This window comes from Mastomys coucha, unplaced genomic scaffold, assembly GCF_008632895.1.
Source record: "Mastomys coucha isolate ucsf_1 unplaced genomic scaffold, UCSF_Mcou_1 pScaffold14, whole genome shotgun sequence".
In the NCBI taxonomy this organism is placed as follows: Eukaryota; Metazoa; Chordata; class Mammalia; order Rodentia; family Muridae; genus Mastomys; species Mastomys coucha.
The window spans coordinates 134,879,020-134,894,602 of record NW_022196896.1 but is presented as its reverse complement, the minus strand read 5'-3'; the positions used below and the strand labels follow the sequence as shown (position 1 = coordinate 134,894,602).

The following is a 15,583-nucleotide window of genomic DNA, read 5'->3' as shown; positions in this document are numbered from 1 at the left end:
CCTTTCTTTCTTTTTTTTTTTAAAGTTGTCTTGTCAGGATATGTTATCACAGCAACAGGAAAAAAAAACCCCATATTTGACAACACAGCTCTCTCCCATTGTAGTTGAGAGTCTTGTCTTGTTTCCCAGTGTCTCACCAGATAAACTGGAATGTCTTCCTTTGGGCATCACCATTTTCTGCTTCAGCTGTTCAGAGTGCCCCAAGGCAGGGTGACAAGTGTACATCCATTTGCCTAAGGTGTACAGTACACTGAGAGACTATTCATCCTCTCTCTAACATTATACTTTCTAAAGTTTCTGTGCATTTAGATTTTCTCTTTGTACTATACTATCAGAAAGTGTATACCGTTTAAGACTTAACTCAATGCCAACACCACAACCAGCTGCTGAGATCAGAAGAGCTGGCACTCGTTGGAGAACTATCGTGGAGTGTGACAGATTAGGATCAGTTGCTAAAGGTTTGTCTAAAACCATTTATGTGGAATATATTTGAAAGTTGAAAGAGTATTACAAAGGCTATGTATACCTCCTTCACAAAGGCCCTTCTGGTACTGACATGGCTGCTTCTCTTCATCACCTATGTGCTCTGAAGCATATGTATCCAACCAATCTACATGTGCCCATCTGAAGCTCACATGCCAAGCTGAGTGAGAAGTCACTTTTAATCTGGAAAAGTTACTGAAAATTGGTCTTCAGAAAAACACGTTTTGGCAGGGCAAGGTAGAAATAGTCAGAGCGCCCAGTTACAGGGGTGAGTATTAAGGTCTAGAAAGCAGCCTGAATAGGGAACCACCTAAGGAGGCTGTGTGTGGGTCTAAAGCAAGAAATTCAATGAATGGGCAGTAGGAACTGGTGGATTTGAGTGAAAACAAAGTAATTTTCTACTGTTCCCCAGGTTAGATAGATAATTTCACATTTCCTTAACAATTTGACTCAAATTACTAAAATTATTGGTGGCTAGGAATCTTTGTGCTTACCCTTCTTTTAAAAAACAAAGGCTGCCTATTATTTTCATAAGTGGACTATTAAGCTTAAGCCTCCTTTCTCTAAAGAATAAGATCTCTGCTCACAGGATGGACTGATTTCCTGGCAGAGTTACACTGGGTGAGTGAGTTGCAACTGAACACAAACTTGCCTCCTGAAGCTTTGGGAACCTGCTCTCAATTATCATTGAAATGTCACCAGAGAGGCATTGAAGCAGCTTTTGATAAGATACAAACTATCAAACTGGATCCAACTGCTAGTGGGAGGCACTTTTAATTTCACAGTTGGTTGACATATGTATGATGGTGGTGGCATAAAGGAGATAGCATGGCAGTGATTTCCTCTGAGTGCATGTCAACATGGAGTACCTTCTACCTTGACGGAACATACTATCTTTTAGATCCATTTCACCACATCTTCATAGTATATCTGGCCAAATAGCAACCTTAATTTATTGTTCCCTTGTTAGAATCCCTTTTGGTCTCCCTTTAAAAAAGTATCTAGTGTTCTGTACTCTCATTTTCATTTGGTTATATTTACCCAGTGTTCCAATAAACAGACATATCTATCATAAGGCCAGCCATTGGTATAAATAATGTTCTGTTTACACTGAAAACATTGTAGCATTATGTTCTGTTTACTCTGAGAACATTGTAGCATTATGTTCTGTTTACACTGAGAACATTATAGCCATACTGCCAATGAGCAGAATGGTGTACTGATCATTAAAAGAAGCAGCAATAATATATGTATGTTCTAGTGTGAATTGTGTGGGTATCCAGTGAAGGAGAAGACAGTACAGGGATTAACAAAATCTCATATATGGGGCTTTATCACAGAGTAGGCTGCTGAGGCATGTGGTTACAGCAGAACACTGAGAAGATTTATTTATATGTAGAAGTCAGTGATGGAGAAAATACACACACCACAGAGATTGCTAAAGGTCTCTGAAAGCTAGTGATGGATACCAGAAGATGATACCTGAAAGCATTCGTCTTTGACACTCAAATGGCTGGGCTGGGCTGAAGGCAATCAGGAGGAAGATATAGAAAACTCAGCATCTTTGCTCTGTCTGTCTGAAAGAAGCTTAACACATACAAAGCCTGCTCCATGGCCCCTTCTCCACCTGAGAGAACTAAGATAAGCTGTGGACAGCTATTGATACTAGGGACCAGGAGATATCCCCAGAGGGGTCTTCATCAACACTAATCACTCACCCGTGTTTAACTTCCAGTCAAGTCCATATCAGCTACCACCTTGAGAGACAAATTTCTTTCAGTTTCTATTGCTTTAAAATGTACTGTGAGAATACTAAGTATTCTGGGATGTAACAGCACTTTGCTGAAACTGTACTCAATCTCTGGGCATACCCATATATTTATGAAATATGCCTGATGATAAACATCTCTTTCCCTTTCTTCTTGTTAAATTGCTTTATGCAATGGGGCTTCCTTTCCATTAAGATCTCAAAGAGTTAAAAAAAGATCTTCACTAAATTGGTGATTAAATGTTACCTGACACCTATAAGGTCCTTTGGGTTGTGTTCATGGCTTACTAACTGTGGGATGACAAATAGGCAGTATGTGAGATTTAAAAGTGATGTTCTTGGTATGTACAAGGCCTGCACAAAATTCTCACCAGAAAAATCCCAGAGAAGGGAAATTAGACACAAAGTCCCACTTCTAACTAAGAAGCTATTTGCATTTGTTATCTCCTGGGAAAGGGAAAATTAGTTTTCTCTGATGGAGTGTCACTGGGTACATAAACCACTCTCCAGGGCAGTCCCCATGCCCAGGAGTAGTTGGCCAACACAAAACAGACTCCGTGGGTTTTCTTCTGTTTTGCTACTTTTTGTCTTCTTGGTTTTTTGTTTGTTTGCTTTAATTATCATTTTTTATTTGGGAAAGATGAGAGATGGGCAGACAGTGGGGAAAGGTTGTGTGGGTAAAGAGGTGAGAAGCCCTGGGAAGTGCTGAGGCAGAGAAAAAGACATTTGCTCATTATATACTGTATAAGAAAACAGTATGAGAAAAATAGCCTGTCCTGACTGATGCTGCTATGTGGATGGTAAATTCAAAATGACTTGGACATCAATCACTTGGGCTCACTTTATACAGACAAGGAGGAGGAGGCCAATGCTTGGGGAAGCTTGTAGACAAGGGAAGGCAAGCTCAGATAACTCAATCACAGTTACAGTCTTCAAAATAGCAAATTATAAACAAGCCTCTGCTAGGGTGGTAGGTGAGATTCACAGAATCACAAGCCGTTAATGGAGGTCATTCAAAACAAACAAACAAAAATCTTAAAAGAACAACTTAAGTCAAATTCTTGATATTTTAAATATAGAAGCCAAATTCAAAGGCCATCAGTTGTATTACATGTATACTTTTGTATATCTTGATGTCTGTCAAGCAAGCATTTTTCATTGACGGCACTCTATAATGGAGTAGTTCAATTAGAGCACACAACAGAATGGCCACAGGTGGATCTTTGTGGTAGGCTAAGGCAGCAAATACCTATGAAGAAAAGGATTTATCAAGAGTTTATAAATGGTATGAGCAGATAAAATTACTACCTACATTATTTATTTACATATGTCTCTCCATGTACCTTCATATACAAACACACATAAACACACACACATACACACACATATACCCATATACAACCTTCAATGAAGTTTGAAGTTACATTTCTGAAACAAATCTACAGTAATTTTTATTATACTATTATTTCATTTTCCTGTGGCTTATTCTTTTTTTTCCTTAGGCTCCTTAATTCTTGTTGTATAAAGATTACATGTCTACCTATCCACTTTTCTGTGCATAAATGTGCAGACACATGGATTGCAACATTGTGTTAAAACAAGAAGACTTCGGTACCATGCAGATTTCCAAAGTGTACATCAAATAACCTTTACACAGGATTCAGAAGTCATAACTTTAACCACAGCAAGCATATGCCATTCTTTTTTTTTTTTTCCAAGACAGGGTTTCTCTGTATAGCCCTGGCTGCCCTGGATCTCAATCTGTAGACCAGGCTGGCCTCGAACTCAGAAATCCGCCTGCCTCTGCCTCCCAAGTGCTGGGATTAAAGGCATGTGCCACCACTGCCCAGCAGCATAAGTCATTCTTATAAGATGGATTCTGCCTCTAATCTCCCAGTAAGAGTAGAAAACACTGTATTCGTTTTTTGTATTCTTTTTAGCATTAACTGTGGTCTAAGAAGTCATATCCTCTTACTTTTGCAGAATGCTGCCACAGTAAGATAGAAAACCGGAGGGTATTTTCTTGTCTTGCTGTAGAGAGTGACGGCACAGAATGTGCACAAATGCCCACGCAGAAAAGTTAATAATATTCTACAAGGCGTCTATTTTTAGACTAATAGAACTGGTTTACGCAAAGCAAAGCAGATCTGTAGCGCACTGAAAGAAGAAAATTCTTTAAATGTTGGAAATAATTGGGGGGATAAATTTTAAGAGGAAAAAGCAACCTTTTTTTCCCCCATAGTTGGCTTAAAATAATTAAATGAATTCAAAGCCTTAGCCACTTTGCACAGCTTTTTAATTGCTCATATTGATCATGACCTAAATTAACTTCTGCACAGTTCATGGAGCAGCATCAAGCACTTGAACTAAAACCCTCGGGGAAGAGCTCAATCCACCGCCACCCTAGCATTACCATGGGTGGAATAATTATTTACATTTATTAATGTACAGAAGAACATTTTGTGGACCAGATAATCAAGTCTTAACTAGCTAAAGCATTAAAAGTATACTGTTTTAAGGGTCTGGAATTCTTCCATCAGGTTTTGGTAGATGATAACTTTGGTTTACCCAGAGAAGAGAAAACCTTCCTCTATACACATAGAACCATTACCACACATCTGTCCAGTCATTTGGAATTGTACATATAGTACTTAAAAATAGGCATGCAGACTCATTCAATTATGGTGTTTGTACATACTGATAAGCCTACATAGAGAGGAAAACACTTCACCAGTGGCTTTCTGCTTGGGTAAAATGTCAAAAGCCCTTTGCCCTGTCTTCTTCTAGTTAGAGTGGTTCTTATCTGTGTTAGAAACATATTATATTTTCCCGATAAAATAGTGGTTCTGGGAGGATCCTAGTACCCAGGTAAACGTCCATAACTGTTGCGTTAGTGGGTGAATGTTTCCCTCCACTCCAAGCAAGGTTTAAAAGGCCTAATGCCACAAGACCTAAGCCACACGTACCCAGTGAGCAAGTGTGTAACTGAAACACATGCTTGTGGTTTCACATTTACTCAAGGCTAAGTTAGCTTCAGAGATCATGAGCTATCATTTTTGGTAGGTTATTTTCTAATCTACTGAAGTTTTCTTTTTTTACTGTCTGTTGTAATGCTAAGTGAGGGCCCCCAAGACCTTAAGTCTTCATGTTGCTTCTGGGACCCTGCCTCCACATTAATTCTCATTGGTGAATAAAGATGTTGAGAGCCAATAGCTGGGCAGAAGAGACATAGGTGGGGTTGATGTTTTGTGGGCTTAGAGAAAGAGGACAAAGAAGAAGGAAGCTGCCAGAAGAAGGAAGCAGTGGAAGAAGAAGAATGTGCAGGAGGAAGAAGGAGAGCTGCAATAGACTAAGGACCAAGAGAATATGGCCATGTGGGCTGCCCAATTGGGTTAAGAGCAGCCCAGATGGAATGCAGTAAATAGCACGTGATGACTCTTAGTTGTTGATGGGAAAGTAGATCCTAACAGCATGGAGGGTAGGCAGCTGCCTAGCTACTGTGCTGCCGAAAGCATATTTAAAAATATAAAGGCTGTGTGTGTTTTCATATAGAACATAAATGGTCTAAGGTGGGGAAGAAACCCTGGACTGGGACTTTTAATATTTTTTTTTTTTTACTATATAAATCCTTTTAGGTAAAGAATGTTATATGCACAGAGATCTATTGTGTTATAAGTAAAAATTGTAACTTTCTCAAAAGTAGGGTCTTCTTGTCGTCAATGACAATGTAGTTGATGGACAAAAATATTTAAGAAGTCGTTTCCTTAAAGCTCCTGGTGGCTTTGATGTGGTTTTAGTATTTACTTCAGCATGACCTAGAGAGGTATGTTTTTATACTTTTTGTTGTGTTATCTAGGTAACACATCTTTTGAAACAGTGGTAGTTTAAGTTCAAGCCAGCAAGTTTAAGAAGCAAATTTCTCCTCATTTAGACAGTTTTTAACTTACAGAATGTACAGTGTGCTCTGGTGAGAAAAATCAAGGACCCACAAAACACACAGACTTTAAGAAAGATAGTATTGTTAAGATTTCATATTTTCTTAACTTGACCTCTAGGTTTTTGTATACTCAATTAAAACCCCAGCATATTATTTTATAGCTGTTGACACACCATTTCATTCTAATGTGGATGACACCTTTAGGTGGAAGCCCAGATAAATGTCTGAGGAAAACAAAAGCATTTCTTTCCTTTTGAATGTCACTGGCACATTCATCTACCCTGTTTGCAAGTTCATGCACTCTGCTGCTGTATTCCTATGCTAATATAGGATTCCAGCTTCTTCAGGATCCCAATGATGACTGAAGGCCAGTGGCTCTCGGAAATGCTCAAGGCTTTAAGCTCCATGTTATTTCTGCAGAGGCACCCACCCTCCTGAACTGTATCTTCTCCAATGAGAAGATGGTCAGTGTCAGAGAGTTCCATTTTAATACATCTATTCTGTTGCTTCTGTCCCTTCGGAGAACTAATAAATACCGAAAGACCCGGAGCTGTCACCGCACAATATTGAAGAAGAACCGTGTCCAAGGCTGAACTTCAAGTTTGTTGTAAAACTACAGTAAGAGAAAGAACATAGCATTTGAGACAGAGCAACCCAATAAATCAACTGGAGTGAATACAGTACTCAGAACTATACCTACACAAATAAAATCAATTCATCTTTGACAAACTAGCAAAGGCAATTTATTGAAAAAAAAAAAAGGACAGAATCTTCAACAAATAAAGTTGAAAACACTGGACAGACCCAAGGAGAACTGAATAAAATCTTAGAAGCTGCAAGAAATGTTAACATGCCTTGGAGGACTGTATAGTCACTTTAGAAACCACTCTAGCAGTTACATACAAAGCTATACATGGCAATTTCACCCCAAGACACCAATGAGTTGAAAACTTATGCTTACAGAAAGTATGTACACAAATGTGATTTACAGCAATGTTATTCATATTTCTCAATACAGAAAGCAATCAAGATGCCTTTCCACAGATAAATGGATAAGCAAACTGTTGCATACTCAGAAAATGAAATATAATTCGGTTATGTAACAACATAAGCTATCAAGCTATCCATTTAGAATACAAACAGAAAATGACACAGAGGAGTATGTTTAGCTTTTAAATAAAACAGGGTTAGTTTTCAAAAGCACAAACTTATGGTTTCAACTATGCAATGTCCTGGTAAAGAGCCAGTAAAAGAATGGACAGAGTGCATCACCAATTATTAGGGACCCTGCTGCAAACAGAGACGAGCAGATAAAGCACAGGGTGACTTTGGAGAGGGCTTCTGTATGATATTGTAAGAGTGGGTGTAAGACAAAGCCATTATAATATATAACAATCAACACTGATGTAAATTACAAACTGCAATGAAAATTAATGAATCCATGTGGGCTCTTAAGTTGCAAGAAGTGAACCAAATAGCTGGAAAATGTCAATAATAGTTTCAAGTATTCATAAGACAAGAGACTCTGTAAGGGGTGTACTTCATGCATAACTTTTCTGTACATGTCAAATTACTATAAAAATCAGCCTATTTTATAAAGCAAGTATTGATAAACCTTTATGCTAGTATGATTTTTTATGATTGGTATTTGGGTTGAAAACCTCAAAGAATAGTAGTTTTCTTTCAATGTAACTTCTAAGAAATGTAGTTTTCCTGTCTTTCAGCAAACAGTTTGAGAGATTAGTGTGATAGCTCATGCTTCCAATACAGCACTAGAGAAGCAGAAGAAGCAGGTCACTGTGAGTCGAAAACTAGCCTGTTGGATGTTATGAGTATCATGTCAGTCAGAGCTACACAGTGAGACTCTTTCTCAAGAACAAACAGCAACAAGAAAAAACATTTGGGGCAGGAATTTAGTTCACTGAGAATATTTGCCTAACATGCTTGAAGATTTGGGTTGAAGTATCCATGAAATCAATGGAAGAAAAAAATCCATGTGTAATGTTCTATTATTTTTGAATAATGAAAATTTATATGAAAAGTGTTATTTTCACTTGTAACAGTTAAAAAGAGATAACTCTTACATGAAATACATTAAACTAGAACTCAGTGGTTTAAAGATTACAACATATTAATTTATAAAGGAGAAGGATCTAGAAAAAAAATCCCTTCATTCAAACCCTCATACAAAAAGTTACAATATATTTCTTTATGGATGTTTATTTGAAGTTGTTTAATTTTAAATGACCCTTTAGCTACACTTAGCATACCAATATATGTTTGGTATAATGAAAGAGAAAATTCACTTTTGCCTTCAGTTTTTTTAATGTACTTCTATAACTTTCATAGTTCCCAGGTGAATTTTGCATTTACTCTGAGATCTGAAAAATCCAAACCTATTATTTCTAGGTGTCTTATCTATCTAAAAATTTGTTGTGAAAGTAAAGTCTGTGTCTAAGCTTCTTGGATAGCCAATGATGAAAACCAGACATACATTTAGTTAGAATCCTCTCAGTCCATGTACCCTATCATTGCCATTTCAACTATCCTTTCTTTCCCTAAGTACCACATCTCTTTCAAAGGCCTCCACATCAGCCTCCACAAATCCCATTTCCATCCTTCCTTCCATTTCTCACAGCATCACCATGGTGGTCTTCATTAAGCTCAGTCTGATAGCATCACACTGTGCTTAGCCTTATAAAGGCTCTCAGACAGCAGGTTTCCTTTCTCCCATCTCCTTATATTATTCAGCTTCTGTGTAACTTCTAGGGAAGCATGACTTGAGTTCACTGCCTTGTATGTCTCTGGACACTGGTCTTCTTCCAGAGAACTCTTATGACCACAGCATTGGAGCAATCTGTAGCAATGTGTTTGCATTGCTTTTATCATAAGAAGTCATCTCTCTGGACACACAAAATGGCATCTGGATTCTAGGTTTGATACCAATTTCTTGGATCACAAAATTAGGACCAAGGGGAACCAGAAGTGACATAGAGACTTAGCATTAAGAGATGAGAGAGAGAGAGAGAGAGAGAGAGAGAGAGAGAGAGAGAGAGAGAGAGAGAGAGAGAGAGAGAGAGAGGGAGGAAGGGAGGGGGAGGGGGAAAGGGGAAAGGGAAGGGGAGGTAGAAGGAGAGAGGGAGAGGAGAAGTGGGAACGAGAGGGAGAGGGAGAGGGGTAAGGGGAGGAGGAGGGAGAAAAAGAAAGGAAGAGAGGAAGGGGAGAAAGAGGGAGAGGGTAAGGGAAAGGGCAGGGGAAAGGGGAGAGGAAGGAAGAGGGGGAGGGGGAAGGGGAGATGAAGGGAGTGGGAGAGGAATAAGGGGTAAGGGGAGGGAGTGAGGGGGAGAGGAAGAGGAAGAGGGAGGGGTGGACAGAGGTCAAAGGGGTATGTAAATAACTTAGACAATACCCAGGCAAAGACAGTTCAATAATGCATTTTAGTTTGAGACATAATTTTTCATCCTTGGGCATCAAAACCCCCCTCATATTTATAAACTTTTCTGAGGTTGAGAGAGGAATATATTCTCTCATCACCCACAGGAACATATTTACAAGCTTCTACACCATTTTATTCTGAGATGAAGATATATCTCAATGGAGCAGTACTTTCCTACTTTATTGGAGATTCTGTGTTTGGTCCCAAAAGAAAAGAGAAGGGAGGAGGGAAGGGGAGAAGGAGGAAGATGGCAAGGAAGAAGAGGAGGATGAAGTGGGAGCAAGGAGGAGAGAGGGAGGAGGGAGGAGAGAGGGAGGAGGAGAGAGGAAGTGATTTGAACGGCCAATGACCCCCATAGGCTCATCATCAATAGGCTGCTCTATTTAAGAAGGTTGTGGTTCCTATGGGGGTGGAATCCTCATGATGGAAGTGGCTCCATAATTAAGTCTTAAGGGGTATAGGAGGCAGCCTTGATGTTTTATAGCCACGTGGTATTTCCTATAGCTTCTGCTGCCCAAGTGCATATTCAATAGGGATGGCCAGATGCCTGCTTCCCAGCTTCTCTCTCCTCCCCTGCTCTCCTGATGCTATATGACTTGGGTAGAATGTTTCTCTTAAACTTTTGAATTTCTTTCCTTAAACTATAGTCAAACACTTGGCCACAGAAACAAGGAAATTATCTAAACTAGGAATTAAGGGAGGGAGGAAGGAAGAAAAAAAATTCCATTCTATTCTAAAAAAATGTGATTTGAAAAAAGCACATAGATCAGGCCTGAAGACCAGCAGTTATGGTTTGCCCACACACCTTTCAAAGGAGTACCAGAAGTATATCATTTGATAGCTATGGCAACTTGTTTTCTTGCAGTGACCCAGCGCCTAGAGGAATTAGTAAACACTTCATTTATTAGCCGAGGTGATTGCTGCAATGCATCTATATTATAAGCCCATGATTTCAGCAGCCAGGACTGTGGCAAACATGGTAAAGATAGAATGTTTTGATCTCCCCAAGTTCTACAACAGTTGTAACATACTTGTTGTTTCTGAGACCAAGTGACATTGATACCAAGAGAAGGCAGCCAAGTGAAGATGCTGAGAAAGCACTCTGCTCGTAGGACACAGGGCGAGTCTTCCCTAGTTGGAGCAATAGGAACAAATGAAGTCATGTAGCTACAGCAAATCAGAGATGAGGTTAACATTGTAGAGAACACTAAATCATAGTCCGACTCAAAGTAATGACATTCCTTTCTTCCCTTTGCATTTGTCCATAGATCCAGCACATGAGCGTTTCTTTTGAGAATTCTGTTTCTTTTTGAGTATATGACTGCCCTTTTCTTAAGAATCTTCTTCTTTCAACTCCCACAGTTAAATATAAGCATGTGTTACTACTTCTCAATAAAAACCCACATTTCTTTAATTAATAACTCACTCCTTTACTTAATAATCCCCTCATTTTGATTCATTAAAAAAAAAAAGAGCTGATAGAAGGAACATGGGAAGAAAGGCAAAGATACAAATTAGCTTCTATTGAATGTAGGCATTTACAACAAATTCCAAGGAATGATGATACCTTAATCTGCTTATTTATTAAGGGTGAGTAGAAAACCACATTTCAAAGTAAATTAAGTAATTAAGTAATTAAGGCAAAAGAGATCTTGAAGTTATTCAGAATGCCTTGTGTTTATTGTTTGTCAGACTGTCTTCATTGATGACTGATCTACCAATCCCAGGATGGTCAGTCAGTGCTGTTGTATCTATTAAGAGGCCCCATTGAGATTTGTTAAGGGCATAACTGTCACCAAGCTCTTTGCCACCACAATACAGCTTCTCTGGCACATGATGCAGACAAATGGCTGCATTGGATGAGGGCCTGGCTCTGATTTCAGGACTGGGGCATGGCCAACTCTGGCTAGAATTCATATTTGATCTCATTTTAAAATATGTTTCTGTTATATTCTCCAAATTACGCATAAATTATTGAAACTGGGTCAAAAATAAAATCATCAGCTAAGTAGAGCTAATAATGCATGACAACTTTGCAATCATTCCATCCAAGTACAAAGGATTGAAAAAGCCATACTCAGTAGCTATTTGGAAACTGAAGCTTAGTCCATCTCTGTGGATCTGCCCACAAGAAATGGCTTTGGGGGAAAAGGAGTCAAGTACTAGGTGGAAGCCAATTTCTATACAGGAGTTCAGGAAAGACTGACATAACCATCAAGAAGATGGGGCAGCTTTACGGGTGTGCTGAAGAGTTCCGCTGTTAGTGACATCTTCATCTAGTAAGATTTTACAAATCAAAGTGTTGTGGTGAAACTATGACTCTTTTAAGATATTGGTCAAGTACACAGAAGCAGTAAAGACAGTTGAAAAAGAAACCGAGAGCAACAAAGCCGAGAGCCAGAATTTGCATGCCCCATGTACACAGGCACTCTGCTGCTTCTGTTTGGAGAATATTTTCAAAATACAAGTGAACTGAACTCAAGGCATTCATTAATAAGAAAGACTTCCCACAACTTAGGGCCAAATGCTGATGTAAAAACTTGGAGACTTAACAGAATAACATGGATGGAACAGAAACACATCTTTAGTAACTCATTTTAAAAGTGTTTTTCCTTGCTCCCTCTCCATTGTTCAAAGAAACAAAACAAAATTGTGGGATGTTTTCGTTACTGAAAAAAAAAAAACAAAAATAAAGTTATATGTCCTGTATTAATAAAATCAGTAGCCTTGCTATAGATTAAAAAATACCATCTCCACTTGCATTACTAAATTCAAGGCAAAAACAATGTTGAAGTTATTCAGAACATGCTTCAATAAAGACTTCTTATTAAAATGTTTGTAATAATATCCAGTTATGCCCTCATATACATGTGTTTTGTTTTCTTATAGCCTCATGTTTTATCCAATGCTTCCCAGATTTATAAATTACTTTGAACTGAAATACAGCATGAAAAACTATGCCAACAGTTATTTAACATTTTAGTTCAGTTTTTGTAGTTGACAAAATATAAAGTTGTATGCAGTTTTAAATACAAGAATATGCTATACTATTTAGTTGAGTTTATACCTGTATTTTCCTTTTGGATTATTGCTATTTTTAATCAACAAATAATAATTCAATGGGATACAATTGGATATTTTGATATATATGTAATGTGTAAAACAATCTATTAAATCAAGCTAATTAACATAGTTCTCATTTTATTTACTATTTTTTTATGGTTATACCTTTTAAATGTACAGTTATTTGAAAGACAAAAATACATTATTATTAACTAGGCTACTTTTCTGTGCAGTAGCTATCCAAACCCATTCTATCTATTAGAGACATTTTAAAACACAAACATCTCTTGAATGAAAAGAAAAAAAAATAGCTGAAGTTATTGTTAGAAATGATCAGTGTTCTAGAGAGTCAGGAATATAGTTTAAAACAATACTAATTTACCATACAAAGTTCTGTTGTTCATTTGAAGATAATCAAATAAAGTAAAATTTAAACTCAAAATTTATGAGACACAGTATATAAGAAACTATGGAAATTAGGCTTTACCTCATGAAAGCCCTGAGGGAAGATAAGTCATTTGAAGGAACATCACGGATCAGTAGAAGTTTGTAACGTGCAGTGAGGCACATGCGAAGTAAGCTTCAGTCACACTCTGCCCTTAGCTGCCCAGTTTTGTGCTTTTGCTTAGCAATGATGAACAGGGGTTGGAGGGATGACACATGAGTGCCACCTGCTGCAATAAAAATCATCATCATCATGTCAAATGCAGAAACATTGTTTCCTGGAATGAGGTGTGGCCAGTCCCATGGGTCTTGTGAGTGCCGGGCAAGTGGGGTTTATGGAGATCTGAAGCTCTAGGCACAGATGTAGGTGCTGCTGTCTTTTATTAACATTGCTTTTGTAAAGAAGCCTCCATTCATTACATCAGTTGACACAGACCACATGTAGGGTTGTGGTTCTGAAGATAAACATTAAGAATAAGAAAACAGGAACCATGAAAATGCACCTGGCTGGTCTGTCAGTGTGGACTGGAAAGTTGGTACCCATGTCAAGGTCTTCACATTGTGGGTGAATGAAAATCTTCTTAGGATCACTGCCTTGAGAAAGTGCCTCAGTTGGTATCTGACACCAGGTACTGACTACTTCTCAGGGTCCATTCGACTACTTCTCAGGGTCCCCTCAGTCAGAGGCAGGGGCTGGGCGGGGACACGGGCATGGGCATGGACACAGGTATGGGCACAGGCAAGCACACGCATAATCAGGTATCTAGTTTCCTTGACTTCACATAAAGGAGCCCCAGCAAAAAGCCATGCTCACACTTATAATCCACTACAAATTGAAGGGAGCTATGAGAGATGGCAGTCCTGCAAATGTAAGCCAGGAAGCTGACCTTGTCTGGTTAAAGCCAATGCTTCCCACGAACATCATTAAGAGAATGGAACATTGTTGGCTCCCAACTTTTTAAAAATGCTGATTGCCCCATGACTGGGCAGTTGCATTTTTATTTCTAAAAATAACCCACCACATGTTTACTACTCTGCCCAGTACCACTGACATGAAAGATCTAAATGTGGCATGTTCTCTGCTTCAAGTTATTCACTATTGAGCCAGAGAGTCTGTTCCTATGTACACTATAGGATCTACTGTGATTAGAGGAACAAATAAAAGCTAGAGGGCACTCAGGAGGAAGCTGGTAATAATCCTGATGGCAGGGCTGCCTCCCCAAGTGCTCAGAACCTATTGGTGTGTTTAAATATGAACTTTGTTGTGTCCATGTTTATGTTTCTCAGTCATTCCTTGTCCAAGCCAATACACATCACTGGACATACATACATTTTGGGAAGATCACAAAGGAGTGTACCAGAAAATGCCTACTAAAGGTAAATTATAGAAGAAGTGGTAGGAAGGTAGCAGCCATTCTCCCAGAACAGGCTTCTCCAAGTGTGGAGGATTATGCACAAATGCATATGTGTAGACTGTGCACATAAGCATATGTTCATGCCAGAGAAGTGTCACGGAAGGAGGCATGTTGGTAAACTAAGTTATTGGACACTGAGAAGACAGACATAAAAGAAGGTTTTGCAGAAATCAGTCGATTGCAACATCCAGAGGTCAGAGCATGAAAGACCAGTGAGTTTACATGTACAACTCTGCCAGTGTTGAAGAGTGATGCTCACCTCAGGTTTGTATCTAAAAGACACAGTATGGTGGCTGTGAGAAATGGTGGACAGTGTTGAAGACCTCCTAATATTTTCTCACCTGGACTACCATTGATGTCTATTCTTGGTTGTTAGCTTGAGCATGTGCAAAATTACCTAACCCCCAAGCAGCTGGGTACATCTGCAAGGGGCTTTCCTTTATCAAATCATCTGAAGTGGGAAGATCTTTAAATCTGCACCTTCTGGTGGCAGCCTATATAAAGGATTCTATAAATTTCATCCAAGAAGGAAGTCTTTGCTCTTTGCCTGCTTGGCCTCACTCTTGCTGATAAGTTCATCTCTTCGTTGGTATTACAGCCTACATCTTTGGGATTCTGGCATATACTGAAGACCAGATGAGAAATCCAGCCTCGTGAACTGAACAACTACCTGATCCTTATACTTTCTATCAGAAGACAGCCATTATTGGAATAGTTGGACCATAACCAGTCAGGCACTATAATAAATTTCATATATAAATTTTGTTTTTTTTTCAGAGAACTTTGACTATTATGACTACTGAGAACATGTAGCATTTTAAATGAGATATAGCAGAAAGCATGCCTAAATGGGGATGGGATTATGGGACCCCTTGAGACATCCAGACTTTGAGCTGACAAACAGCATACCTATCAAGGATGGGGAACTCTAAGAAGGTCAGAATGTGATGTTTGGGAGTCATTTATAACCAGGGGTTAGCTAAAATCCACAGACACCATAGCTTAACTAAGGAGATACAACCGAGTAAGAAAGGGAG

At 38.8% G+C, this 15,583-nt stretch overlaps 1 protein-coding gene across 5 annotated transcripts in view; it reads right to left on the bottom strand.

Annotated features, from left to right (window-relative positions):
- The window catches only part of Dlgap1 (DLG associated protein 1), a 791,008-nt gene that overhangs the window by 527,091 nt on the left and 248,334 nt on the right, over positions 1-15,583 (bottom strand). Inside the window, exon 1 of one of the 5 annotated variants that reach the window (XM_031368698.1) lies at positions 13,175-13,225. The exons of the other annotated variants lie outside the window; for them this stretch is intronic. The gene's annotated coding sequence lies outside the window, so the exon portion shown is untranslated. Of the gene's footprint in view, positions 1-13,174; positions 13,226-15,583 lie in introns of those variants that run through there. 5 annotated transcript variants of the gene reach the window in all.